The sequence below is a fragment of the Hippopotamus amphibius genome, chromosome 11, assembly GCF_030028045.1.
Source record: "Hippopotamus amphibius kiboko isolate mHipAmp2 chromosome 11, mHipAmp2.hap2, whole genome shotgun sequence".
Taxonomy (NCBI): domain Eukaryota; kingdom Metazoa; phylum Chordata; class Mammalia; order Artiodactyla; family Hippopotamidae; genus Hippopotamus; species Hippopotamus amphibius.
Genome location: NC_080196.1, coordinates 20,368,063 through 20,395,692, shown reverse-complemented (window position 1 = coordinate 20,395,692; position 27,630 = coordinate 20,368,063). Strand labels below are relative to the sequence as shown.

Here is a 27,630-nt window from a genome sequence, read left to right as displayed (position 1 = left end):
AGGCAATCTCTGATATGAAATCGGAACTCAAAAGACAGACTCCCTAAGGACTCTTAAGTGTAAACTTTAATTTTCTCTCTTGAAAAGTGAGGTTACAGACACTGTTCAAGTCCATTGAGCAAAAAACCTCCAGGAATATGCTTGTAGTCAAAGTTAGGTTCAGGGAAAGAGCACACTGGAGGAATCTTGGGCATCTAGCTAAGAGGGAGTTGGGAGAAGCTTATTATTCTAAGGAAGGTGTGAGGAAATCAGACATCAGTTCTGGATTGGATGTTGTCAGAAGGCAAGGCAATTCAGTGAGTGGTATCTCAGTAATTTTTATCTAGAAGGGAGGAGGACTAAAGTTGGGCTGGAGCTGTTGCTGGTCAGAAAGCACAGTCACTCTGTTAAGCTGGAGAGGATGGGTTTACTTATCTCTGTGACTGCAGAGTGTCCTCATCTCTTTCCTGTTTCAGACATAGTTATGGAGGCATCCTGCCTCCAACTTGTTCTATCATAGGAAACAGAGTGGCCTTGTCTGATTATTGTTGATACTGTAAAGCATTGTGTTCAAGTGGTCCTAGCATTTAGCTTCCAGTTCTTGGGATTTTTTTTTTTTTAATGTTTTTAACACCAACCTCACAGACATATTGAGAAGATTGAATATAATTTTGTAACACCATATGAAAATTCAGAGAAATGTTTTCTGGCACATAGTAAGTGCTTAACAAATATTAGCTTCTTCTTCTTGTCATTACTGCTGAGCAAAGATAGACTAGACCTCGGAGCCAGCTTGTACTGGCTTGCAGGAGCCAATTGTACTTGTCTCTACCTAGCTCAACGTTCTATGATCTCAGTGACTTCACAGCTGTAGCTTGAGTCAGCTATGGTGGGAAAATCTATACCAGAATAGTGTGTTTCCCTGCAGAGCTGGTTATTAAATATTTCCCAGCATACCACTGCCTGGGATGACCAGGAGCCTCAATAGCCCAGTGAGAAATGAATGTGGAAATGAAAGGGCACTTAAGAAAGGTATTTACTTTGATTGGAGTCAGAAGAAATTGAAAAGTCAGTCTAAAATAAAGTCATACCTAAAATGAAGTCCACATTATGAGATTTTTAGGAGAGCAAAACATTTGTAGAGGACTACTACCCGTTTCTATATTTCTAATTTTTTTAAATGTGTACAAAGCTTTGTTTTTTTCTTGATCGATTTTTTTATTGAAGTATAGTTGATTTACAATGCTGTGTAATTTCTGCTGTACAGAAAAGTGATTCAGTTATACATGCATACATTCTTTTTTTAATATTCTTTTCCACTCTGGCTTATCATAGGATATTGAATATAGTTCTCTGTGCTATACAGCAGGACCTTATTGTTTATCCATTCTTTATATAAAAGCTTACATCTGCTAACCCCAACCTCCCCCTTCATCCCTCCTCCAGCCCCCTCACCCTTGGCAACCACCAGTCTGTTCTCTATGTCCATGATTCTGTTTCTGTTTCATAGATAGCTTCATTTGTGTCATATTTTAGATTCCACATAGAAGTGATATCACATGGTATTTGTCTTTCTCTTTCTGACTTACTTCACTTATTATGATAATCTCTAGTTACACGTTTCTATATTTTTGCCCAGCTTGGATTTATAGGGTGAGGAAGTGAAGTGCAGAAAGAATCCTAAATTAGTTTACAAAATAATTATACATTATTAATGAGGTAATAATTTTTGGAATTTTGGAGAAATTTGTGTATATTCTGCCAGGTGTGTAGCATGCATGTACTAATGACTCCTGAGATCTTATCACTTGGTGTATTATGAGAAAGATGTAATTATGACACCTAGAGTTCAGCACTGAAACATGGGACAGTAAAACACTATTATGTTAGTGATGTATTAGTGACACCAGTTGTCTTGTAGCATCCATAAAAACCAATAAATAAAAAAATAAATCCCAGAAATCTCAGTTTTTCACCTCAATAAACGTTTATTTTTCTCTCAGGCAGCACCTAGTGCAGATTTTCTGTTTGGTCTTCACATGGTCGCTGAGAGACTGTCATGTGAGTCTGGAAGCGAGGACCTTGGAGGCCTCTGTGTTTGACAGATAGAAAGGCAAAGGGACAGAGAGAGGAACCCCCATGAGAGGTTTTCCTGGGTTAAGCTTCAAAGTTGCAAACTGGATGGTTACAATTCTTTCCACATTCCATTGTTCAGATCTCAGGCACAGGGCGGTATCTAATTGCAAGGGAGGCTGGGAAATGTAGTTTAGACTGAATATTTGTGTCCCCCAAAATTCATATGTTGAAACTTAATCCCTCATGTGATGGTATTTGGAGGTGGGGCCTTTGGGAGGTGATTAGGTGGAACCATCATGAATGGGATTAATGTCCTTGTGGAAGGGACCCCAGAGGACTCCCTGGCCCCTGTGTCCTCAGCTATACTGAACTTCTGATGCCTTAATCTTGGACTTCCCAGCTTCCAGAATGTGAGAAATAACTTTTTTTTTTGGTTTGTTTGTTTACGCCACCTAGTCTAAGCTATTTTTGTGATAGCATCTCAAACAGACCAAGACAATTGTATTTCCAAGAAGAAAAGGAAGCAGACTTTGATAACAATACACTACAATACAGAATTTGATAACAAGACTCTGCTAAAATAATTTACCATGTGTTCTGTGTCACAGGGATCCGCAACCAAAAGGAGGGACTTACATCAACTCTGGGAGTCTGATTTCTTAGAGAAGCCACCACCCCTTTGGGTAAACTTCCTGGTGTTCTTAGCAGGGAGCTGTAGCCATGGTGTGGTGGTGAAGCAGGTATGGTAACGGAAGGGGATTGGTTACGTGGAGGGCAAGCTGACCTTTCAGACGGCCCCTAAAGAGGCTGTGCCTTAGCTTTTAGTTTAGTTACTTTTAATAAGTAATAAATAAATATGTAAGTAAAATACATGATATACTAGATGCTGATGTATAGTATGCAGCATCTAGCCTAGGAAAAGCAAGGCAAAGAGGTAGTTTGCCTTTTTTGAGACTACTGGACAGGACATTCTGGAAAATGATCCACTACTGTAAAACAGACGCACCTGTCTCTGAAAATTAAAGTTTCCTTTTCTTAATCTTGAATAATGGGTCCAGAGCTCAGGATTCATTTTTCAGAATATCTTTTTCTAGGAGTTCAAAGCGACCTCTTCACTATTTAGATAAAAAATCTCATTGAAATTCCAAACCCTCGTGCAGTTTCCTAGACAGGCGCTTTAACCAGTCAAACCATGGTGCCAGAATCATTTGCTTCCTCCGGCAAAAAAAGATTTCTTGCTTCTCTCAGGGGCAGTTTCAGATCCAGTGATCAGATTCGGAAGAACTCTCGCAGTATGCAATCGATCATTTCAACCAAGGACAAGAGTGGGTGTGAGGAGACCCCGTTGTCTCGCAGATGGGGTCCTACACAATTAAATCGGCCGGCCCCGGGTGAATTCATTTCACGCAAACATTAATATGTGGTTAATCTACCATCAAGTTTGGAAACAAATTCAAAACCCTGGTCAGCGTCCCTGATTTGGGGGGGGGGGGGGGGGAGGAGGACGCTGAGTGTTACTCTTACTCCAACCCAAAACTCCCGAGTGTAAACCGAATGTCTACTATTTCTAAAAAGGCAAAAACGAAAAAACTGCCCCAAACGCCTATTTTTGACGTATATGGAGAAAACTAGGTAAGAAAAGGAATGAAATAGAATAGGAAGCAATGAAAATAGAAGCAATTTGGAGGCAGAGAGAATCAGGAAGTGATTGGATGGACCGCGTTTTGATCCAGGAGGTCACCAGGCAGTATTTTGCCTCCAGCTGCATGGTCTTCCCTGAGTACCGACAATTAATTTCATAGATCAGGTTGACAGGTAAAGGAGCAAGGGGCTCTTGTAGGACCTCGTGGCGCAACGGTAGCGCGTCTGACTCCAGATCAGAAGGTTGCGTGTTCAAATCACGTCGGGGTCAACTGTTTTAGTGTCTGCGGAGTGTACTGGTCCAAGAAGTGAAACCTAGAGGAAGAAAAAGATGTCTTCCCTGCTCTCTTCAAAGTTCGATGCCCTTAAAATACTTTTAGAAGGTAAATAGGCAGGTATACACTATTGTTACTGTGTTTGAGGAGTTTATTTCTGGGCCCATAAAGACATTTTTATTCTTTTATTGCAAAAGACATTTTTCTTTCATTGCAAACGTTCTGTATTTCGCTCTTCGCTAACTCCCAGCCTTCTCTCCACGCTCACTTCTGTGCTCTCCGACCCATCTCCTCACCCACATCTCTCTCCAACCGTCAGAAGCTTAGCAGATCTTCTCAAACAACGTTCTAGTGGGTGATCTAAGCTCACTTGCTTCACACCTGGGTCAGATTTTCCTTGCCAGAGAGCTTACGTAGCGAGCAGATTCTTGTCTCTCTGCAATTCCCCTACTCCTGCAAACCACGGAAGCAGTTCATTCCTAGATGCAGAAAACCTGAACATAGTTTTTTTGTTTGTTTTGCCAAATTGAGACTAGAGGAAATGAACCATTACATCAGAGAAAGTTAATCCTCTGGGGTAGAAGTCCCGTGAACCCTCTAACCTCTATGTTAAAAAAATTGTACAGGAATGTGCATTTTTTCTTACTGGAACTCGAGAACCTTCCAACGGATTATGAACCATCACATTACAGCGTGGAAGAAAGGGAAAGCATGCTTATTTCATCAGAGCCTATTATTTTGTATAATTTAAAATGACTTTAAACCATGATATATGGAATATCCGCAGATATTTTGTTATAGATGTAATGTACACGTTCACATAGTACACAGTAACAGACATTACATCTAAGCATGCCTTTGTGCATCAGGGAAGAGTATCCAAAATAATCTTTATCCATATTTTATTAACCCTGTTCTTAATAGTTCAGGCCCTTGGTCATCACATTACAAAAGAGAGATTCCTGGTCTGGGGGAAGGAAAATGGAGATAGAAACAGAGGGAGAGAGAGAGCCCGAGAACATTTAATTCTGCAGGTGGGAAAGATTTAAAAAAAAAAAAAAAAAAGGCAAGTCTGAAAAAAAAGCTGAATACTAACCACGAGAAATGAAGTACCGGCAGCAGAGTGGCGCAGCGGAAGCGTGCTGGGCCCATAACCCAGAGGTCGATGGATCGAAACCATCCTCTGCTAGAGTTGGTTGCTTTTCCTCCCGAGGAGACCTCAGGGAGTAAAGAGAGCTTATTAGGAAAATTTGTATTCTGTACATCCCCTTTGGTGAGGAGTTTGCTGAGGTCTTTTGGCCCACTTTTTAAGCATATGAAAAGCATATGTCTTGAGAAAAATGCAAATTAAAACAATAATGAGATATCACTACACACCTATTAGAATAACCAAAATCCAGGACACTGAACATCAAACGCTGGTGAGGAGATGGAGCATCAGGAGCTCTCATTCATTACTAGTGGGAGTACAAAATGTTAGAGCCACTATGGAAGACAGTTTGGCAGTTCATACCATCCAGCAATTGCCCTCCTTGTTAAATTACTCAAAGGAGTTGAAACTTATGTCCACACAAAAACTTGCACACAGATGTTTACAACAGCTTTATTCATAATTGCCAAAACTTGGAAGCAACCAAGATGCCCTTCAGTAGGTGAATGGATAAATAAACTGTGGTACATGTAGACAATGGAATATTATTCAGGATTAAAAAGAAATGAGCTACCAAGCCATGAGAAGACATGGAGGAACCCTAAAGGCATACTAAGTGAGATAAGCCAATCTAAAAGGCTACGTACTGTATCATTCCAATACATCACATTCGGAAAAGGCAAAACTACAGAAACAGTAAAATGACCATTGGTTACAGGGGTTGGTGAGAGGAAGAATGAATAGACAAAGCACAGAGGATTTTTCAGGCAGTGAAAATCCTCTGCGTAATACTATAACGATAGATGCATGTCCTTCTACCTTTGTTCAAACTCGTAGAATGTAGAACATCAAGAGCGAACTGTAATGAAAACTATGGACTTTGGTCCATAGTAGATTCATCAGTTGTAACAAATGTGCCCACTCTGGTGAGCGCTGTTGATAACGGGGGAGGCTATGCATGTGCGAAGGTGTATGTACCTTCCTCCAAATTTTGCTGTGAACCAGTAACTGCTCTAAGAAACTAAATTTTAAGAAAAGAGAGAAGAAAAAATTGCTAGCCAGAAATCTTCTCTTTGTGAGACTTCCAATCTTAACTCTCAAAGAATGATGCATTCGAAAGGTCTTCCCTCTTTTAAGTCTCCCTCAGACATCTAAACTGACATTCGTCAGCTTCAAAAACAATCAGTTTAGCAATGTGATTTGAAGAAAAAGTGTGTTTGTAAAAGAAAAGTACAGAAGCTGAAACCTATTTATTTACATTTTTGTCATTTTGTATAAAGTGATATTATAAAATAAATTTTTAAAATTAAAAAAATGTAATGCAGAGGCCTGGGAGAGATGGTACTTTGTGAAACTTAAAAGAGCTGTATAAAAGTATAAAAATGCCGAGCCAGCCAGGAGTCGAACCTGGAATCTTCTGATCCGTAGTCAGACGCGTTATCCATTGCGCCACTGGCCCCCCTGCCGCGCACTGGGGGACTTGACACTGTTAGAAAAAGGAAGTGGCGGTATTACTGTTGCTCTAAGTATGAACGTGTGAAATCTTTCCTTTCAGCTTGCGAACCTCAAAACCTTAGAACTGAAATAAAAAAGTCTTATTGGTTCCTTCTTCTCACTCATGCAATATGATTCTTTCGTGGTCTATGAGAACTCAGAACTTGTAAAAAGTCTGAGAGAATGTTTAATATTTTAAAAAGTATCTTGAAATTGAAAGTTAATCCGATTAGGTAGAGAAGATTTTAATACGTTAAAAAAAAAAAAAAAGGCCAACCCGTAGTCGGCAGGATTCGAACCTGCGCGGGGAGACCCCAATGGATTTCTAGTCCATCGCCTTAACCACTCGGCCACGACTACTCACAAGGGCTGTTTTTTCCAGTGCTCTCCATGTTACTATATACGATTTATTCTAAACCATCTTAGTGTTTAATGCTTAAAAAGGGCAAAGCAAAGGAAGCTAAGCTCTATTAATAGTTGATGACACTGAAGAAGAGTCAACCAACTTAAATTCTGGCACGTGTAAAATGTGAATGCTCTTTTGGTCTTTTCTAGAAAGCAAATCACCATATGCTGCAATAGTTTCAAAATTCATCTTATTTTTGCTGGAGTAGGAAGTTTATCCTCAATAAATAATCTGACAAAGCTGTTCCTCACAGGTCTGCAGACATTTAATCTAGTGCCTGGAATATAGTAAGGGCTCAACAAAAGTCAGCAGCTACTGTAACCATCATTTTAAAACGAGAATTTAAAAAAACATTTTTAAAACCAGAATGAGGATCCATTGATATGTTCCCCAGGAAACCCTATCTCTTATCTCTTTGTGAAACTCAAAATATTTGAAACCAGTAGATACTCTATTTTTGAATAAAATAGGAAAGTAGAAAATATTTCTGAGAATCAAATCCATCTAGTTGCATGGAACCTATTCTCCAAGAAGAAGAACAAATTTATCTGATACTCTGTGGATAATGTTTAAAAAATATTTGCAAAGACCACCTCCAAGGCAAGAACAGATCCCCAGGATCCCCACTTTTCTGAAACTACAAGACCATTATCACAATCTTATCTGTACGTGTATGCGTGTGGGTGTATTAGTGTGCAAGCAGAAGATTCTGTATTTCATCAACAGCTCTATTCCATGAACAGAAAGAAGGACAGGGCATGATAGATAAACCACTGCTTATGTGCTGATGGATTGAAAATTATCTCCAGCTCAGACCTCTCTTCTGGGCTCCAGAATATACAATTGTACTAGTTATTTCTTTTTGCATGTCCATGGGCATCTCAAAAACAATACAACCCCAAATGAATGCTCCATCCTTTCCCTCCAAACTTGAGCCTCCTCCAACAGCCCACATTTTTGACAGGAGCACGCAGGTACCAAAAACCATAGACTTAGACCTCCCTTTATCCATCCTCTCTGACTCTCTCTCCACAGCCCACAGTTTTCCAGATCTTTCGTTCAACCTTCTAATTATTTCTCAACTCTGGCTCTTCCTCCTAAGTGTCAGACACATTTTCTTAGGTCAGGTTCTTACAGTTTCTCATAGGAGTTCTTGCAAAAACTTACTGGAAGTCTTTTGGCCTCCGGTCCACCGTCCCTAAACAGATGCACTCATTTCTTCATCGTTTCCAAAATTTCATTCTGGGCACAACTGCACGCCAAACGCTGCTTGGTGCTGCTCATTCAGTGGAGATCAAGAAAAATATGGCCACTCTTCTGAGGAATTTCTAGAGTAAACAATTACAGGAGTAAACATTTACCATTTAGTATGACAAGTTGTGGGAAGACATTCAGAAGTCTTTCTGAAACCTTGTAAATGTTACTAATAGTAATTAAAGTATGTGGGCCGAGTGACTGGATGCAGAATGTCCTGCTTGAGCAGTGGAGGAACTAAGGGTGCTGGGCATGGAGACCATGGGGGCATAGGCTACCGTGGAAACAGAATATTGACGCTCTCTGGGGGCGCAGCCCCTTTCTCACTTGCACACCTCATATCACCCTGTTTGGCCCCGGAGGATGGCTGGTTAGCCAGAGACGCGTAAGATTCCTCAGGGGAGGAACAACCTAAGACAGCCACAGTCGCAGGGGGCCAACAGGGGTGGGGCACAGACCCTTAATCCTTCTGAGAGAGGTCTCCTGCCCCCAGGGCTGCTTTGCTCTCCACGCCCAGCTCAGATCCACACCCTGCTCAAATCGGACCCAGGAGGCAAACAAAGATCATTGCCCCAGTCATGTGAGGCCTTTGTTTATTTCAAAGATAACCTTGTTTGTGGGACTAAAATGGGAGTGTTAGACCCTTAGGCTATGCCAAGAACTCAATAAAAGCAACCTGGGATCAATCAGCAAGGCTCTTGATGCTAGAGGTCTTGAGTCCCCCGGTCCCATCTTTCTCTTAAATCTGTGTCTGTGTTTTCTTTAAGCTTGTGGCACCCATCACTCACCTCGAGTCGCCGAGCTGGTCTCGGCAACAAGTGAGATGTCCAGTGTGCTGGAAGAGCCCACAGGAAGAGTGTAGATCCCAATCATGAACATCTTAGGTGGTTGCCTGGAGAGTCACTCATTAGACTGCAAGTTCCATGAAGAAATGTTCCAGTTATATCTTCATTACCTCTGAATGGGCAAATGGACACAATAATTATGTGTGGAATGAATTGTATTTAAACTCAGATCTGAAGGATGTGTTGGAGTGAGCCAAACTGGAGAGGGGAGTGGTGTTCTAGACTTAAACCTCATAGAATATGACAGAAATGGAAGAAACTGCTGTTTGGCAGGAACATTGCATTTTGGAGGGGTACTGGGAGGGGCACCAAGAGATAACACCAGAGATGTAGTTTAGGGCACATTATGTAGGTAAGGCTATGTCAGCACTACCTGCTGTGTTCATCTGAGAATGCAAAGCAGATTGGGTTCCTCTTGTCCTTTAAAATCTTTAAAATTACTCTGTGGCTTGCAGGGAAGATCACAAATGGCATAGGAGGCCCTCATCCCAGACATCTATCTAACCCTCTTAGCTCCCTTGCTGGCTACTCTTTCAAGGGAGCCTGGACTCCTGAGGCAAGAAAGATCTGCCCTTCCTCACATGGTGCTGGTTTCTTGATGCTGCCCTCTGTTTTCTATCGTAGGAGCCCTGTGCTCTTCTGTCAGGGCTTTTGTTTAAACAGGAGAGCTTCTGTCTACCCTTTTTTTTTTTTAATTAAACTTTTATTATAAAAATTTTCGAACATTTAAAAAAGTTGAAAGAATAGGGAATTATCTGTATACCCATCACCCAGATTCAATAATTGTTAATATTTTGACCTATTAGTTTTATCTGCCTTTTTCTATTGAATCATACGAAATTCATTTGCAGACATCATGACACATCATACCATATATATATAAACATGTATCATCTAAACACATCTCATATAACAATACTGTTGAAGAAATCGGTCCCTCGAGAAACCAAGCACCACACTCGGAGGGTTGGAGAACTCAAGTTTAAGTCAGCAGCACCAGACGAGCTAACGCTCCAGCGTTCTGGGCCTTAACGCTCCAGAGTTCTGGGCCCCGAACTAGGGTGAGCTTTACTTTTATAGTGCACATGTTTACAGAGAATGGAAGTTTCCAAACAGAAACTTACAAGAACAGGTGCAGAATATTCCATTTTTTAGCAAAACATTTTAAAGTTACATTGAATTGTTAGGTCATCCTGTTTTTCTGTTTTTCTCCTCAGAGCAAGTGTATTTCACAAAAGTGAAACAAGCATGGAGTTATTTTTAGCTGAGTGTAAGTTTCTAACTTTTCTCTTCAATACCATTATCGTAACTAAAAAAATCTAGCAATTCTTTATAGAAACATCTAATATCCAGTCCTTATTTAAATTTCTTTGATATGTCTTTTGGAGCCATTTTCTCTAACCAGAATCCAACCAAAGTTCATTCATTGCTTTGGGTTGTAATGTTTCCTTAGTTCCCTTTAGTTTAGAACAGTCTCCCAGATTTCTGTTGATGTTGTTGTTATTGTTTTGACATTGACTTTTTACAAAGTCCAAGCCTCTTCTAGAATATCCCACATTTTGAATTTGTCTCATTGATTCCTCATGGCAACTTTTAGTTTATTCCTCTACTCTAAACTAGAAGTTAAGTCTAAATGATTGGTTCAGATTGTTTACATTAGATTCATGTTAAAAATTGTGGGCTTGACACTGTGTACTTGATACAGTATTTCACATCAGGAGGAACTTGTCAGCATAGCCCACTGATGGTGAAGATAAAATAGCGTCCCCAGGGCTCTTTCTTTTTCTCTTTGCAACTAGCAAATAATCTTGGGGTGTAACTTTGACACCACGCACATATTGTTTCCCAATAACCTTTTCCTAAGGGTTTTAAGATCATTAATGCTCTTTGCCTGAGTCTATTATTTCTCTAAGGATTGCAAATGATGAGTCTTCTACCATTTTCCTACATTTGTTAGAAGGTAGTTTGTCACATTTGTTGACTCTTTTCTTGCCTTTGCCTGCTGCCCAGACTTTCCTCGGGTTTCTATGGCAGCTTCACATTTGCCCTGTTATAACAATCTTAGAATGCAGATAGGTACAAACTGCTGTGTATAAAACAAATAAGCTACAAAGATATTTTGTATAGCACAGGGAATATAGCCAATATTTTATAACTTTACAGGGAGTATAAGCCATAAAAATTTTGAACTATGTTGTACCCCTGAAACTAATATATTTTAAACCAACTATGCCTCAATAAAAAAAAATAGGTACATTCAAAAACTAAACTAAGTTGATGGACAAAGTGCCCAATGGAGAAATCTCGTTGTAAAGATAAATAAATCAACCCCATCTCCAAGGAAGCAAGCTGCACCTATAAGGGAAAAAAAAAAAAATGCAGGTAGTTGGCCCTAAATCATGAAAGGCAGTGTCTGAGGTGTCTGCACCATTGTCGAGTGGGCTGGAAGAACTTGAGAGACGTTATGTGCAGCCTATAAGGTCCAGAATGGTTCTCACACTCGAGTGTGTATAGGACTCAGTTGGATAGCTGGTTGAAATCCCGGTTCCTGAGCTCCACCCTCAAAATTCTAATTCTGTAGTTCAAGTGTAGTGCTGAGAGGGAACGGGGACTGGCTGGGCAAGTTTGCATTTCCGAGAAGCTCCCGGATGTTGCCACTGGTCCGCTGACCCGATTTTGAGAAGAGCAGACTCAGAGAAACGAGAACCGACTGTTTGGTGGATACTGTGGAGAGACAGAGAAGAGCAGACACTGGACGGAAGAAAAGAAACAAAAACAAAGGAAAGAGTGTGGAGAGGAAATGCATGGAGTATAAAACTATTAAAGTGAAAAGGAGATTTCCGATTACCGACTTTAAGTAAGAAAATTTAATTATTGAGATTGATCTCCACGGAAGTTCAAGAAGCAAAAATTTCACAAGCAAGCAACCACGAAGGGATTCGAACCCTCAATCTTCTGATCCGAAGTCAGACGCCTTATCCATTAGGCCACGTGGTCCCTTCCCGGTGCCAAACCTCTGTTTGGAAAATTTGTTCAAAGAAAATAATCTCAACTATAATTGCAACAGTGAAATTATTATTGCAAACGAAAGCATTTCCAACTCCTCAAAATTCTTACCGTCTAATGGGGGAAACAAATTGCAACTAACTGTCGAAAATACTGTAAAGTTACAACCGACGTAACTACCAAGGAGAGGACTATGAAAGCAGCAATAACTAATAACAGAGTGCTTTATCTTTCGATGGGAATCGGGGAGAAAGGCCACCGCAGGGAAGGAACGCTCGAGCTGAGAGCTGAAGGAGAGGAAAAGATAGAGCCGGATTGCTTTATACACTGAGGGAACCTCCGCTGCCTTGCGGTGCTTTCAGGTAAAGACTGTGGATGAAATACAAGAATTCACTTTTGTGCACTCCAGAAATCCCACTCAAAACAACTCAACACATAAATTCAAATAGGACCAAAAGTTGGGGAGAGGAGGTAATAGCCACAAAATTACGTAATTTGGAAAGCGCACTTCAATTTGAAGTGTTATAGTTGACTTAGACCCGAGAAAGCTGAATCCTAAACAGGCCGTGTAGGAAAAGCGAAGAGGCGATCAGATTGACACCACAGAACCTCTGGCCTCACGCCCATGTGCCAGGCTCAGGAATTGTCAGCAGTAGCTTCATCCGGGAACTGCCTGTTAGGAGCTGAAATGTGTCCTCGTGCCCCCCCCCCGCCCCCCCGCCCCATGTCGAAGTTCTAACACCCAGTACCTCAGAATGTGGTTTTGTTTGGAGACAGGGCTTTTTAAAAAGGTAATTAAAAAATAATAATAATAATAATAAAAAAAGGTAATTAAAGTAAAATGAGGTCATAGGGTGGGCCCTGATCCAATGACTGGTGTCCTTATTAAAAAAAAAAAAGATCTGGACGCAGACACACAGAGGAAAGACCACGTGAAGACACAAGGAGAAAACAGCCATCAACAAACCTGTTGGCAGGGTTGTTCTCGGACTTCAAGCCTCCAGAGCTGTGAGAGAATTAATGCATTGCTTAAGCCACCCTATGTGTGGTATTTGCTATGGCAGTAAACTAATACCACATTGCCCTTCCACCATCCTGGAGAAAACTGGAAGTTAATTTTTCTTTTTCTTTTTTTCATTATTCTTTTCTTTTTTTTCCGAGTGAGCAAAGTATCGGGTGGCTAGGCTGGGGCAGTGATTCTCAAACTTTCCCCTGCAGCACAATCAGGGAGGACTTGTTAAAACACAGACTGCTGGGGTCCGCCTCCAAAGTCTCTGATTCTGTAGGCCTGCGGTGTGGCCGAGGACTTGGGTTGCTAACAAGTTCCCAGCTGGTGCACGGGCTCCTGGTCCGCGAGCATCTTTTAAGAACCACTGGCTGGAGGAATATCTACTAGAACAGGGCTGTTAGAAAATGGTAAGCATTCCGTGCATATTAGCGATTTGCTTCGAGTCGTTGTGAACTGAATGGCGCGTGTACTTTATAGAGACTCGAAGGCCCACGGAGTCCCATTGAGAAGGGAGGGTTTCGGGAAGACATGCCATCTACACTAGGCTTTTGAGGATAAAGCAGTTTTTCATTAGGTTGAGAATGAGGCCAGGCGAGCGCTGGGGAAGGAGGCGTGTGTGTGAGCGGGGAGTGGGGGGCGAGGCATGACACCGCAGGGCAGTGCAAGACTGGGAATATTTTTCAGAAGAGAAGTCTAGTGAATTTATAGGAAAAGTGGTAGTTCGTGCATCGTGGCAATTCTTATTTGTTTAATTGCGGATCTAAAGTCAGTCGGTACACAGTTTTTCCCAAAACAGGAAAATTTCGACAAGTGCAAAGATCGAACGTGAGAAACCACTGAGTTTTCCCTGTACGGAGCACTTGGACTTTTTGGATTAATATTTAATTTGGTTAATCCCTTATTTTTCTCCACCAAGCATTAGGGAAGCTATGAGTAGTAGCGAGAAAAATGGTCAAATCTACCAAAAAAACAAAAAACACCCTCCAAAAAAACACCACACCAAACCAAAACAAAAAACAAAGAAATCTTTAGAACTTGGGGGCGAGGAGAAAGCATTATTTAATTTCTAATCTAGAGAAAAGGCCCTCTCTGCCCGTGACCTCGTGGCGCAACGGTAGCGCGTCTGACTCCAGATCAGAAGGTTGCGTGTTCAAATCACGTCGGGGTCAGTATTAATCACCTTTTGGGGAGGGGGAGAAATAAAGAACAAGGCTTACTTTCCTCTTAGGTATGTTTAGTCGGTCTTGAGACCGGTTAAGGCTTCCAAGATCAAGCTGAGGTTATCTGCAGAGTTTCGGTGGCATGCATTTGTGACTCCACTTTTGCCCTTAATCTGCCGTTGGAATTCTAGAACGAGGACCGATTCCTCTATTGGGCAGCTGTCTTTCACCGAGAGATTTAATTTTAACACTCTCCTTTTTGGTATCAGAGTCTTCTGATTTCCTTTTCTTCTATGACCGTTTCTTTCCGCATCTTTAACTGCTGAGGACCCCCTCCTCCACGAAGGCCCTAACATGTTGGCGTTTTCCCAGGCTCCCCCTCCGCGCTCTTTGCCTCCTGACTGTGCCTCTCTGCCTACAGCAATTCGTGCGTTCGTCTCAGCTTCATGGTCCTCCCCTCCACCGCTGAGCCTGGAACCTGGAACCAACCTGGACGCTTCTTCTTCGCTTCCCAGTCCGAGCAGGGAGTTCACAGTTTTACCTTCTAAAATGTTATCCGTGTATCCTCTTCTCTTTGTTACCACAGTGGCCTCCTTCCTTCCATCAGTACGTCTTGCATGGGTATTGACGTGAACTTCCTAACGTCCTCTTCCCAGACCTCCTCTTTCTCAGTTAGATCCGTGTCCTTATTACGCTTGTTTTTAAACGCAAATCTTATCCTGACATTCCTCAGCTTAAAACAGAATAATCAACCCTGCTGATTAACCCTGTCACACAGGTCTTCTTTCAGTTCCTCAAAACATCTTGCTGCCTCCCAGGGCAGGGCCTTACTTTGTTTTCCTCTGATAGTGGTAAAGAGAAATTGCACTGGACACTTGCCGAAAACGATCAGATTTTACTCAAGCTAGGATAGTAAGAGACTTCAGTACACAACTGAATTCAACTCCCAATAATAGCAAGGACAGCTCGGGATTTATAGCAAGTGGGTGGGGTGAGGGGGGTCAGAGGATGGAAAATTACAAAAAGGAGCTCGAGTATTTAGAGGAATAGAGGGATTCTCAATCAACTGGCTTAACAGGATTCTTGCTAAAACTGGACTCAGTAGGCCAAGGTTAAGGCCTAGCTGAGAGGAGGGCTCAGTGGAGCCTGAGTAAAGTTTGGTCAAAGAGGGAGTCCTTGTCAATGGTATGTCACAAGGCCGCCTTCTCATTACTGAGTCAGCCTCTAGAGAACCTCATGACCAGGATGAAGGTGATCTGAATTGTGGCTGTGAGTATTCCAGTATTGAAAAGTTATAAACTCCCTTCCACATTAATAAATTGTATTCTGATTTGTAACGTCAAGATCCTGTGAGTCTTACTAGTGAGAATCGGTTTCTGGGGCCTAATTCCTTTTAAGTGGTAACTTCACTAACAGTAAATCTGAGGTCCAAACCTTATAACAGGTGCTCACAACAAGGCAGTAATCAGGTCAGGTTGATTAATTTTAATAAATGACATTTTTATTTTATCTCACACATGAATTTCCCAATTTTAGATTTTCTATATGGTCTTCTCTTTTCACGAGATTTATCTTGGGCCAAACTTTTGGGTCTTATTCTCCACCTCCCTCCCCAGCATATCATCTAGTTAAAGTATCTGACATACTGATATATTATAACCATATTTATTGACTCCAATATTTATTTGGTAAGGGCATGTTATATTCTCATCTGTTTCAGAGTAGAAGCCAGCATATCATTTCCATAAAATGTCAAACCAAACTTTCCTTAAAAAATTCTGACTACTAAGACATAGGTTTTAGTACTCAATAGAAGCGGACTCTTGCCCAGAAAGATAAAAATTGCAAATAACTTTCTTTATTCCAAGAGCTTTATTGTTTACTCCAGGAATTTCTTGAAAGATCCATCAACTTAATAGAAGGCATCAAATGACCATTTACCAGACTATATGCAGTACTCTTTCAGCCCCTACTTTGCTTTCAAAATATGTCCACTTCTTCAAGAGATGGAGACATGTTCCTCCCTGTGTGTGGACCAGACTTGGTTACTTGCTTTGAGTGAACAGAATAATGTGGAAGTTGGCATTGTCATACGAAGGTCTAAGAGGCTGCAGGTCCTTCTAGTTTCTTTCTTGGGTTACTTGATCTGATGGAAGTCAGCTGCCCTGTCAGGAGGATACACTCATAGAGAGGCTCATGTGGTGAAAAACTGAAGTTTTCATCCAATAGCCAAGTGACTGAGTTTAGAAGAGAATTCTCCAGAATGGTTGGCAGCAGCAGGAAGCACAGGTGGTCGGAGAGGGGCAACAATGTGAAAAAGTTGGTGTGAAGATGAGTAAATGAAGCTGATTATCTCTAGTGATCTTCAAAAAGAATTAGAAAATCATTATAAGCTTTCTCTGGTTCATGATTTCCATCATCACTTCTGGAAGTTCAGTGAAGAACTTGACCTTGAAAAACCAGCTGATTCACTGTCCACAAGCCTTGTATTCAATTACTGGGTCATTATGATGTACTTGCTAAAAAAAATAAAATGAAGAAAAGAATCAGCAAGGCTGACTTTTAACCTTAACTGGAGATAATACTATGTTATTCCTGAGTTCCAGACCATTTATTGGAGATAATAAAATTCAATACCACGTGACATAATTCAAGCATTCTCCTAATGAAACTCCTGTATATGGGGGTACAAATGAAGTGAAGAAAAATTGTATAATTATTCAAAATGGAGATAAAGTGTTTGCTGCAGTCAAATTATTTTTGATGAAAAAGCTTAAAGAAGTGACAGATACAAAGAAAACTAGAGTCTTGAAAAACAGATGAAAAACTCACAGGAGCAGCCAGACAACTTGGATTTTCTCTGGAACAGAGAACCATGAAGATGAACCAGAGACATATGAAAGTTGTGACAAAGACATTCCTGGTGCTGGCTTGATTGTTCCAGTAAATAAAAATGATGTTGGGTACAGAGAGCTCTCTGAAATAGATGCCAACCTCAAGAGAATTTGCAAGACAACTGTTGAGGCAACAAGTGATGAGGAGAGACGAAAAGCTTTTGCTCCCATTCAGGAAGTGACTTTTGTGCATTTTGCTAATAATGAATATGATTATGGCACAGGGCTTGAGTTGGGAATGGACCTCTTTTGCTAGAGTTCACACTATTTTCATAAAGTTGCTGGCCAGCTTTTACCTCCTCTGTGTAATCTGTTGAAGAGGAATTGCTTTCCAGAAATTATTGAAGATCATCTGGCAAATAAAGATATAAAGGTAACACAGGGCAACTTAAAGTATTGGTATTAAACTTGTGATTTTTATTTTGTTTTTAAGGAATACAGAAGAGTAAATTGATGGCCACATAGAAGAAGAAGGAGCAGGAGAAGAAGAAGGGGGAGGAGAAGGGAGAGGAGGAGGTGGGGGAGAAGAAGGAGAAAATTCTTGAGCCTCCAAGTAAGCAGATGTCTGCAACTCTGTCAACATCTTGTTCGCAACCTCGTAAGAGATCCCCACCTTGGTAAGCTGCTCCTGAATTCCAGACCCACAGAAAATATGAGATAGTAAATATTTGTTGTTTTAAACCACCAAGTTTTAGGGCAATCTGTTACACAGCAATAGATAAATACATTTTACGTCAAAATCATCTCCTAAGTGTGTCTACCAATCCTAAAATATATCATGATCCTTATCCAATCCTTACTACTTTGACTCGCCAAAAAAATCCAGATTTTGAAAATCTCACTAAATAGCTCAACTTTGCTTTCTCACCTCTGAGACACTATTAGGACTCCCAAGATAGTCTAATAAACTCAGCTTTGTTCTTTCAGTGAGGTTTTTGGTGACATTTTGAGGAGGTAGCATTTGACAAATGGTATATAAAGTCTGAGGATATAGAGTGCACATTTTTATATCACACACAAAGAACGTACTTTAGATATTTGTTCTAGAATAGCCTACACTATGCGACCAATTCAGAACACCTAAATAAGCACCAACTATATGCATTATACTGAAGATTTCTGTTTGTAATAGAAGTAGATGCAACTTCTGACTTTCAGCGGTTCATTAAAAAGTTCCATGAAATAAAAATCAGTACCTTACGTCGACAGTTGCCAGTTATGCACACTAAGATTGATTGGAACAAGATCCTTAGCTACAAGATTGGCAAAGAGATACAGAATGCATAAGATGAACATTGCATGACCGGATCATTGTAGTGTCTTTGCCTTTTTAAAAACTCATTGCAAAAGTATTCAGAGCTGTCAAGCTACCCAGTCAGCTGGGCTGTTGTCATTTAACATCACTGTAATTAATTAGTTTGGTTAGAGCACAAAGCTTAGCTAATCAATCATTTTTTTAAATTCCTTTTGTTCAAAGAAGATTGAAAATCAGTTTAGTTTAAATGTCTTTTACTTTCTGTTATGTCTTTCTTTCTTACAATGAAGACATGATTCCTCTAGTTTAATGCCAAAAGTTTTTGAAGTGTTTCAAAAATATTTAACTTACCGTAATCCTAAAATTATTGTCTTTTGGTTTATGAAGTGGGTAACTTTTGCTATTTGCCCAGTTCTTTTTAATGGTGTCAGTAATGGACATTCTAGTTTAAGGTGGTTGATGGACTTACCCATATATGCTGCTAAAGAAATTGTCTACCTTTTCCCCCTTACCTCTTTCATTTATGTAAGATTGAGATTAGAGGGAAAGCATTTCCTGTATCAATTGTGTTTAAACCTTTCAAGAAGGTTATTTAGCTAGCTTAGTGTTTAACTAAACTTTTTTAAAACAAGGCCAAGGTCTAATGCTGTTTTGAGATTCTGAATTAAATGAAAATACTTTAGAAATGCATTTAATGCTTTTTTCTTGTGACAGTCATGCAAATTAGCTTGGATTCTGTATGTCCCTGAGTTATTTTTATCATAAAGCCACAAATGTATTATAACAAGGCAAACTGTAATATATATAATCCTGAACTCATAAAAAAAAATCAGTACCTAATATTTATCTGGTGGTTTTATACTACTTTTCAAGGCTTTAATAGGCAACATTTTAATTTATAATACCTTTACAGTCCCTAGAGGAATGTAAGTCAACTACTCTAGGCTCCATTTACATATGAGTAAACAAACAAATTAGGTAACTTGACCAAGTTTATTTATATCTCTCATACTGTCCAGTTACGTATTATTCTGTTGGTAGGATTTGGAGAAGCTTAATTTATGGCCCTAATTTATCCTTTAAGATCAACAGTAATAACCTTATTTGCTAAAAGACTTTCTGCCATTCTTCTCCTTCAAAGCTTCCTAATCATAGCTGCCAAATAAATAGTGCAACTTCTCTGTTCTGAAGAAGAGGTGAAGAGAGTGAAAAACCTCCTGGCTTTCACATGCTTTATAATCTAGGCTATCAGATTCCATTACTTTCCTACAGCCTAAACTCAAAACTCAGTAGATTATTTTCATTGTTCGTCAGTGGTTTTCTCTGTGTGTTTGTTGGTTTTTGTTTCTCTGTTGATTTCTTCTCCAAATCAACTGAAAAGTCCTGAAAAATGGAGATGATACTCATTTATTTCCAGGCCCCTTTTGGCTTTTGGTTCCAAAGTGCCACAGTGACCTAGGCAACTGATGGTCATCCTCTCCAGGGACAAGTAAGGAGAAGGAATTGGGAAAATTCTTTTTTTTTCTTTATTATTTTCTTTATTATCCTGCTTCCATTGACAATACCCTTCTTGCCAAACCTGGATCTCTATAAACAGAAGGACAACAGAAGATCCTTTTTCCAAAATGAAGTAACTTGGTGTTTCAAACTTGAATTGAGCACTTTGGCCTAGTAATTAACCGAACTGGCTTACATCCTAAATGAGAGATTTTCAGAAAATGTTTTCATTAAAGATATAAATTGAGGGAGGGATTGAGAAAGACTTTTTTTTTTTTTGATATTTACCTCATTTATTTGAAGTTTTGCACATTTAATGACAGATTTTCAAAACCCCATTGACTTTTTTTTTAAAGCTCTTTATTGGAATATAATAGCTTTACACTGTTTTGCCAGTTTTTGAGGTACACCAAAGTGAATCAGCTGTATTTATACATATATCCCCATATCCCCTCCCTCTCGCAACTCCCTCCCACCCTCCCTATCCTAGCCCTCTAAGTCATCACCCATCCTTGAGTTTATCTCCCTATGTTGTGCAGGAGGTTCCCACTAGCTATCTATTTTACAGTTGGTAGTGTATATATGTCCATGCTACTCTCTCACTTCATCCCAGCTTCCCCTTCGCCCCCCTCCCCCTTGTCCTCAAGTCCTTTCTTGACATCTGCATCTTTATTCTTGCCCTGTCACTGGGTTCATAAGTACCATTTTTTTTAGATTCCAAACATATGAGTTAGCATACAGTATTTGTTTTTCTCTTTCTGACTTGCTTTGCTCTGTATGACAGACTCTAGGTCCATCTACCTCACTACAAATAACTCAATTTCATTCCTTTTTTATGGCTGAGTAATATTCCATTGTATATATGTGCCACATCTTCTTTATCCATTTATCTGTTGATGGGCATTTAGGTTGCTTCCATGTCGTGGCTATTGTCAATAGTGCTGCAATGAACATTATGGTACATGTTTCTTTTTGGATTATAGTTTTCTCTGGGTATATGTCCAGGAGTGGGATTGCTGGCTCATATGGTAGTTCCATTTTTAGTTTTTTAAGGAACCTCCAAACTGTTTTCCATAGTGGCTGTACCAACTTACATTCCCACCAACAGTGTAGGAGGGTTCCCTTTTCTCCGCACCCTCTCCAGCATTTATTGTTTCTAGATTTTTTGATGATGGCCATTCTGATGGATGTGAGGTGATACCTCATTGTGGCTTTGACTTGCATTTCTCTCATGATTAGTGATGTTGAGCATTTTTTCATGTTTGTTAGCCATCTGCACATCTTCTTTGGAGAAATGTCTATTTAGGTCTTCCACCCATTTGTGGATTGGGTTATTTGCTTTTTTGGTATGAAGCTGTATGAGCTGCTTGTATATTTTGGAGATTAATCCTTTGTCAGTTGCTTCACTGGCAAGTATTTTCTCCCATTCTGAGGGTTGCCTTCTGGTCTTGTTTATGGTTTCTTTCGCTGTGCAAAAGCTTTTAAGTTTCGTTAGGTCCCATTTGTTTATTTTTTATTTTATTTGCATTATTCTAGGAGGTGGGTCAAAAAGGATCTTGCTTTCATGTATGTCATAGAGTGTTCTGCCTATGTTTTCCTCTAAGAATTTTATAGTGTCTGGCCTTACATGTAGGTCTTTCATCCATTTTGAGTTTATTTTTGTCTTTGGTGTTAGGAAGTGTTCTAATTTCATTCTTTTACATGTAGCTGTCCAATTTTCCCAGCACCACTTATTGAAGAGGCTGTCTTTTCTCTATTGTATAGTCCTGCCTCCTTTGTCAAAGATAAGGAGCCCATATGTGCGTGGGTTTATCTCTCGGCTCTCTATTCTGTTCCATTGATCTATATTTCTGTTTTTGTGCCAGTACCATACCGTCTTGATCACTGTAGTATATTTTGAAGTCAGGGAGCCTGATTCCTCCAGCTCCGTCTTTCCTTCTCAAGATCGCTTTGGGTATTCGGGGTCTTTTGCTTTTCCATACAAATCGTAAGATTTCTTGTTCTAGTTCTGTGAAAAATGCTATTGGTAATTTGATAGGGATTGCGTTGAATTTGTAAATTGCTTTGGGTAGTATAGTCATTTTCACAATATTGATTCTTCCAATCCAAGAACATGGTGTGTCCCTCCATCTGTTTGTATTGTCTTTGATTTCTTTTATCAGTGTTTTATAGTTTTCTGCATACAGGTCTTTTGCCTCCTTAGGCAGGTTTATTCCTAGGTATTTCATTCTTTTTGTTGCAATGGTAAATGGGAGACTTTCCTTAATTTCTCTTTCTGCTTGAGAAAGACGTTTTTATATGTTGGGTATTTACAGGTGTTTTTCATTTTCAAAAGGCTCCAAGAGTCACATATCAGAAGTTTCAGCTTCCTTTTAGTTCACAGGTTTTCCCAGGATATTTAGATATAGTTTTTTATTTAATTGGATTTAAGAAAATCCTAGGGATAAAACATGCATCTTAGTGTTACTAAGGAGTTGGGGATGATATAATATTAATTATATGAAGACAAATGAAGGCTGTTTAGCATGTGGAGCATTGGTGGTTCAGTGGTAGAATTCTCGCCTGCCACGCGGGAGGCCCGGGTTCGATTCCCGGCCAATGCACACGTGCTTTTTCTTTCTTTTGCCTGTTGCGGGGTAAAATATTTTCCCTGAAAAAACACAAACAGAAAACATTTTAAGGTAATTACGCTTCTGGTATCCGGGGTATGCCTGAGAGAAGCCAAAGTTAATCCTCCTTTTATAATTTCACCTTTATAAATTTTACGAGATGGTGTGCATTTGGTTTTCCAATACCCTGGAACGTCATCCTGTCCGAGCTCAAGGAAACTCCGACCTCAATTGATAGAAGCCTTTCGGAGATGAATTCTAAGTCGGTAGTATTTGCAGGTGGATTGTAGTCACGTACGGACATAAATGTAGTATTCCTACTCATCAGCAGCTGTAGAAAGATATTTTTAACCTCTTACAGGTAAGAAAATGTCTAAATTTATCCACTTGAACTGCGAATTGAAAAGCACTTGCTCACGTGTTAGCAGAGTGGCGCAGCGGAAGCGTGCTGGGCCCATAACCCAGAGGTCGATGGATCGAAACCACCCTCTGCTAGCCGTTTTTCTTTCAAACCTCCATTTAATGAGAAAAGGATTAAAAAAAGTTTACAACAGACCATCACATCCGAGTTTGTGGGCCAGTTCTGGATGTGTAAGAATCCCGAAAGTGGTTTGTTAGAAATTTCTATTTTGTTTTAACAGAGGTAAATCTTATTCATTATGTCTGGTAAATCTGTTATAATTTGATCTCTCAAATTTGGGGACCACTACATCTCTTAGGGATTGCAATGTGACCTTCGTAAGGTCTTTGGTATCTTGTACGTCAGACAAGTGTTACAATTTGTTATAATGTTTGTAAGCAACATCTAAATCTTCAAATTGTTGATCTTTTTGCCATAATGAGAGGCATCCCAGAACAGTTGTCGAAATTAAAGGACATTTGTAAGAGGGAAGATATTATTCCTCATGGGAATATATCTAGACAACCTAAGCAGTTGTGTAGTCGTGGCCGAGTGGTTAAGGCGATGGACTTGAAATCCATTGGGGTCTCCCCGCGCAGGTTCGAATCCTGCCGGCTACGAAGCTTAATTTTCTTTCCAGGTACAAATACCAGCTGTAGCAACTGCGGAAACTATAAAACAACACGAAATATACTGTTTTCCTGATTATTATTATCTTTCTCCATAAAATTGGAAACAGGTAGTTCTAGTCCTTTAGTGTAAGTGTATGTAGAGAAAATCTTTGAAAATTACTTTGGTAAATGCTAAGGATTGCTGAGACCATTATAAATATGCGGAAAAAAAAATGCTCAGGTATTAATTCATTTTGAATCGCTCTCTCCCTAGCTGAAATTCAGTTCAGGTCTGACTTTCGAACCTCGCCTGCCTCATTTTTGATGTTCTTCCAAAAATTTGGGTATGTCCAGTGCATCACTCATTCTACTGGTATTTTGATGTTTTGGAATCAATACCTCAAACAGAAAATTCCAATGTTTCCTCCTTCTGGAGCCCTCTCATCGTTCCACTTAGGAGGCCAGATTGTGAGGAGGAAGTACCAGTTAAAGAATTTTCAAAACAGCTTTCAGATTTTGGCTTAATTTTATTTAAAACAAAAACAAAAACAAAAACTGTTTTGCTCGCTAAAACACATAGACATATAGTATACACAATATAAATAAGAGTAAATATAAAAAAACTTCATCTTGCAATAGATCCATTAGGAAATGCGGATAAGCAAAAAGAAGGATATAAAAATACTCAAAAAGGAAAAAGTTTTCTCTTAATCGCGAAATTATCAGTAATTTTCCATCTTACCTTGACCTTTTTTTTCTTCTTCTTTCGTTTTCTGTATTCACACGTCCTAAAGGATTTTTAAGTATTGACACCATACGTGGACAAACGTTCGTGGCCCAGGTTAGAAATTCAGTAAGTGCATAGTTTTGATTTCGCAAGGAGCGCCGGTACTCTAACCCTCCAGGGACCCTGAGAAAAATTGCAAGGAAAGTGAGCTCTGTTAGGTTTTTTTGCATTGCGGAGCACTGAATGTCAAGCCTTCGTTCATCTAAGACAGAAGATTCTAATGAAGCGCATACGACACACTGCAGACACGTTCCTAGAAGCCTGCGGGGAAATCAGTGTGGTGGCCCCATGGTGTAATGGTTAGCACTCTGGACTTTGAATCCAGCGATCCGAGTTCAAATCTCGGTGGGACCTGCTTGTCTTTTAGAATCTCCCGTCCTCGTCTCTTAAATCACCGTGGTACCTCGAGGAGGCTAGAGTCATCTAAGAACTTGTGTGGCAAGATACCCCATCCCCGCCTGCAAGGAGACACTGTCCTGCAGAACAGCTTTCTCTACCCTTTCCTCTGGGATTCCGCATCTGTCCTCTCCTGCTCTTCCCCCTTCTCTGGGCCACAGAGTCCCCTCAGATCCTGGTAGTTTAGATTACTGCCTCGGTGCCTATTCGCGTTTTTCACCGTTGACCTCAGTTCTGGGTTCGAGTTCCATCAGTTTCTAACATGAACTGGGTCCAGAGAAGTTCGTAGTGCCTGTGAGCCCTGGTCATCGAATTTCACTTGGAACCTCTGCTGATTAGGATACAACAGAGTTTCTATGAATATGATTTAAATGAAAACTATGGTCCACAAAATGCTGCATAGAATAGGCTCTTCAATGAATATTCATAAATCTTCCACCAAGAGATGAGTTGTGCCGGCCCCATGGTGTAATGGTTAGCACTCTGGACTTTGAATCCAGCGATCCGAGTTCAAATGTCGGTGGGACCTCGTTTAGTTTTGGTGGCCAGCCTGTTACCTCCGTGTTTCCCTCAAATTGATAATGTATACGGGTTTCTGGGCATAACCTTCCCACGCGGGCTTCCTCCTCCAGAGTAGCATCTCTCCTTACTCTCTTCTCGGACTCCTGTAAAGCACTCTTTAAGCGTCCCTGTGGAACACTATTCACTCTTGACAACTACTCCTGCCTGGGTTCCCGAAGACAGTCAGATCCTAAATTATTTGCGTGCTCAGGGACTTAAAGTTCATGTCTCAGAGGTCCCTCTCGCAAATCTTTTCTTCTTTGAAGCCTCCTCAAAACATATCGGCTTGATGCAAGTATATATATAAGAATTGCAGTATAAAGTAGACAGTTCTTCATGTAAGAACCCCGTGGTTTGTACTCTGGACTCTGAATCCAGCAATTTGAGTCCAAATCTCTTTGGGACCTCAGCAACATCTTAGTAATTTCCCCCCTGTGTTTCTCCTATCATTAGCCAGATGTACATACCTGGCTGCAGGAGCTGCTAGTTACTTCCAAGTCAACAAGCAAACCAACATAGAGCCACTGGCCCTGACAAGATTGTCTCTGATCACCCACCGCCATAATTCTGGCCCTACTTCCCCCGACACCTGATGGCCCTTTTGGCCTTTGTGCCCAGAGTTCCTCAGGTTCTGCTAAATAAGAATCCTGGCTCCAATGATTTAAGAGTTTATGTTTTACAGTCCCCACAACTCAAGTCCTTCATTTCCTGGAGCCTACTTAAAGTGTTCCGTCGGCTTCTAAACAACAACACTGTCTTGAGAAAGTTCCTACTACACAGCAGATCCCTTGTTGAGTACAACTTAGAGCTGCATCCATGAGAGGCTCTGTTCAAACTCCACAAGCTTATGTGTCGCCTCCATTATTTGGAAGGTAGCGTGACCTGTTAGGAATACACCTCAGCCTTTCAGGAGAGACCTAACTTCAATGGCCTCATGAGGTAAGGGTTAGCACCTGAACTACAAATCTCAGTGGACTTGTCTCAGATTTGGTGACCTTGCCCTCACATTTTCCCTAACCAGGAGTACACTCTGACGTATCGACACTCCCTTACACTTGCATTTCTTCTCGAGCATCAACATCCAACTCCTTGCTCTTTCCTCTGGCTACTGAAACTGCCCTCTCCCCACCATCCTCACCTCCCCCTAAAATCTCTCCTCTTGATGCCTGCTTTTTGCTTTGCCTGGTGCCTGCCTGAAGTCGGTCAGATCCCTATAAGTCAATTACATGCTTGGGTGATTAAGAGTTCATATGTCAGAGGCCCTGCCTGTGACTCTTTTCTCCTCTGGAGCTCAGGCAAATGCTCGGTAGGCTGCAGAACTCTGAACAGAGACCTGAAAACATCCAAACCATAGAGTGAGACCCTAGTTATCACAGCCATCTTAGAGCCTCCACTGTCTCCTTACAGGAGGCTCTCTCTTAATATTCCTTAGGTTGAATCTATTCTGAAACATTCTAAGGATCAACAGACCAGATGCATTAGTATACAAGTCTTAACCTTGAAGGTTTGTTATATCAAGGTCCCATGGTGTAATGGTTAACCCTCTGGTCTCTGACTACAGCAGTCCCAGATGTCAGTGGGACTCTAAATTCTTTCTGTTGACTCTCTGTCTCCACAATTTGAACATGCATTCTGCAGTGCTCTCAATGACAGCAAAATAGGAGCCCCCACGAATGCCTTTGGCTTCTAAAAATTGTTCCAGAAAAAGTCCTGCAAACTTCCTCCCACCTATTAAGCCCCAGTGATGGTAGTGCTTTAGAACCTCTGTCTTAGTTTCCTATTGCTGCTTTAGCAACCACAAATTTAGTGACTTAAAACAACACAAAGTTTTTTACAGTTCTGGAGCTCAGAAGATTAAAATCAAGGTATCAGCAAGGCTGTATTCCCTCTGGAGATTTCAGGGAAGAATGTTTCCTTGCTTTTTTTCAGCTTCTAGTGGCCTCTTCATGTATTGCCTCTTGCTTCTGCAGTCACATTTCCTGCTAATGAATCTGATGCTCCTATAATTTAAGTTAGATAATCCAGGACAATCTTCCATCAAGAAATTCTCAATTTAATCATATCTGCGAAATCGCTTTTACCGTGTAAGGTAACATATTTTTAGATTCCACATATAAGTGACATCATACAGTATTTGTCTTTCTCTCTATGACTTCTCTCTCTTAGCATAATGCCCTCAAGGTCCCTGTTGTTGTGAATGGCAGGATTTCCTTCTTTCTCACAGCTGAATAATATTCCATTACACACACACACACACACACACACACACACACACACACACACACACACAAACCACATTTTCTCTATCATTTATTTCTTTATATA

At 40.4% G+C, this 27,630-nt stretch overlaps 10 non-coding genes and 1 pseudogene across 10 annotated transcripts; 8 read left to right on the top strand and 3 right to left on the bottom strand.

Moving 5' to 3' along the window:
- The first annotated feature begins 3,895 nt into the window (after nt 1-3,895).
- TRNAW-CCA (transfer RNA tryptophan (anticodon CCA)) lies at nt 3,896-3,967 on the top strand. The gene has a single exon. It is a non-coding gene; the product is annotated as a tRNA-Trp (tRNA).
- Nucleotides 3,968-5,088: 1,121 nt separating this feature from the next.
- On the top strand, nt 5,089-5,160 carry TRNAM-CAU (transfer RNA methionine (anticodon CAU)). Its single transcript has one exon. It is a non-coding gene; the product is annotated as a tRNA-Met (tRNA).
- A 1,347-nt stretch (nt 5,161-6,507) lies between these two features.
- On the bottom strand, nt 6,508-6,580 carry TRNAR-ACG (transfer RNA arginine (anticodon ACG)). Its single transcript has one exon. It is a non-coding gene; the product is annotated as a tRNA-Arg (tRNA).
- Nucleotides 6,581-6,893: 313 nt separating this feature from the next.
- On the bottom strand, nt 6,894-6,975 carry TRNAS-AGA (transfer RNA serine (anticodon AGA)). The gene has a single exon. It is a non-coding gene; the product is annotated as a tRNA-Ser (tRNA).
- Nucleotides 6,976-12,044: 5,069 nt separating this feature from the next.
- TRNAR-UCG (transfer RNA arginine (anticodon UCG)) lies at nt 12,045-12,117 on the bottom strand. The gene has a single exon. It is a non-coding gene; the product is annotated as a tRNA-Arg (tRNA).
- A 2,115-nt stretch (nt 12,118-14,232) lies between these two features.
- Nucleotides 14,233-14,304, top strand: TRNAW-CCA (transfer RNA tryptophan (anticodon CCA)). Its single transcript has one exon. It is a non-coding gene; the product is annotated as a tRNA-Trp (tRNA).
- A 345-nt stretch (nt 14,305-14,649) lies between these two features.
- LOC130830814 (histone PARylation factor 1-like) lies at nt 14,650-17,595 on the top strand (annotated as a pseudogene).
- A 4,878-nt stretch (nt 17,596-22,473) lies between these two features.
- Nucleotides 22,474-22,544, top strand: TRNAG-GCC (transfer RNA glycine (anticodon GCC)). Its single transcript has one exon. It is a non-coding gene; the product is annotated as a tRNA-Gly (tRNA).
- A 944-nt stretch (nt 22,545-23,488) lies between these two features.
- On the top strand, nt 23,489-23,570 carry TRNAS-UGA (transfer RNA serine (anticodon UGA)). Its single transcript has one exon. It is a non-coding gene; the product is annotated as a tRNA-Ser (tRNA).
- Nucleotides 23,571-24,630: 1,060 nt separating this feature from the next.
- On the top strand, nt 24,631-24,702 carry TRNAQ-UUG (transfer RNA glutamine (anticodon UUG)). The gene has a single exon. It is a non-coding gene; the product is annotated as a tRNA-Gln (tRNA).
- Nucleotides 24,703-25,201: 499 nt separating this feature from the next.
- On the top strand, nt 25,202-25,273 carry TRNAQ-UUG (transfer RNA glutamine (anticodon UUG)). The gene has a single exon. It is a non-coding gene; the product is annotated as a tRNA-Gln (tRNA).
- Nucleotides 25,274-27,630: the final 2,357 nt, after the last annotated feature.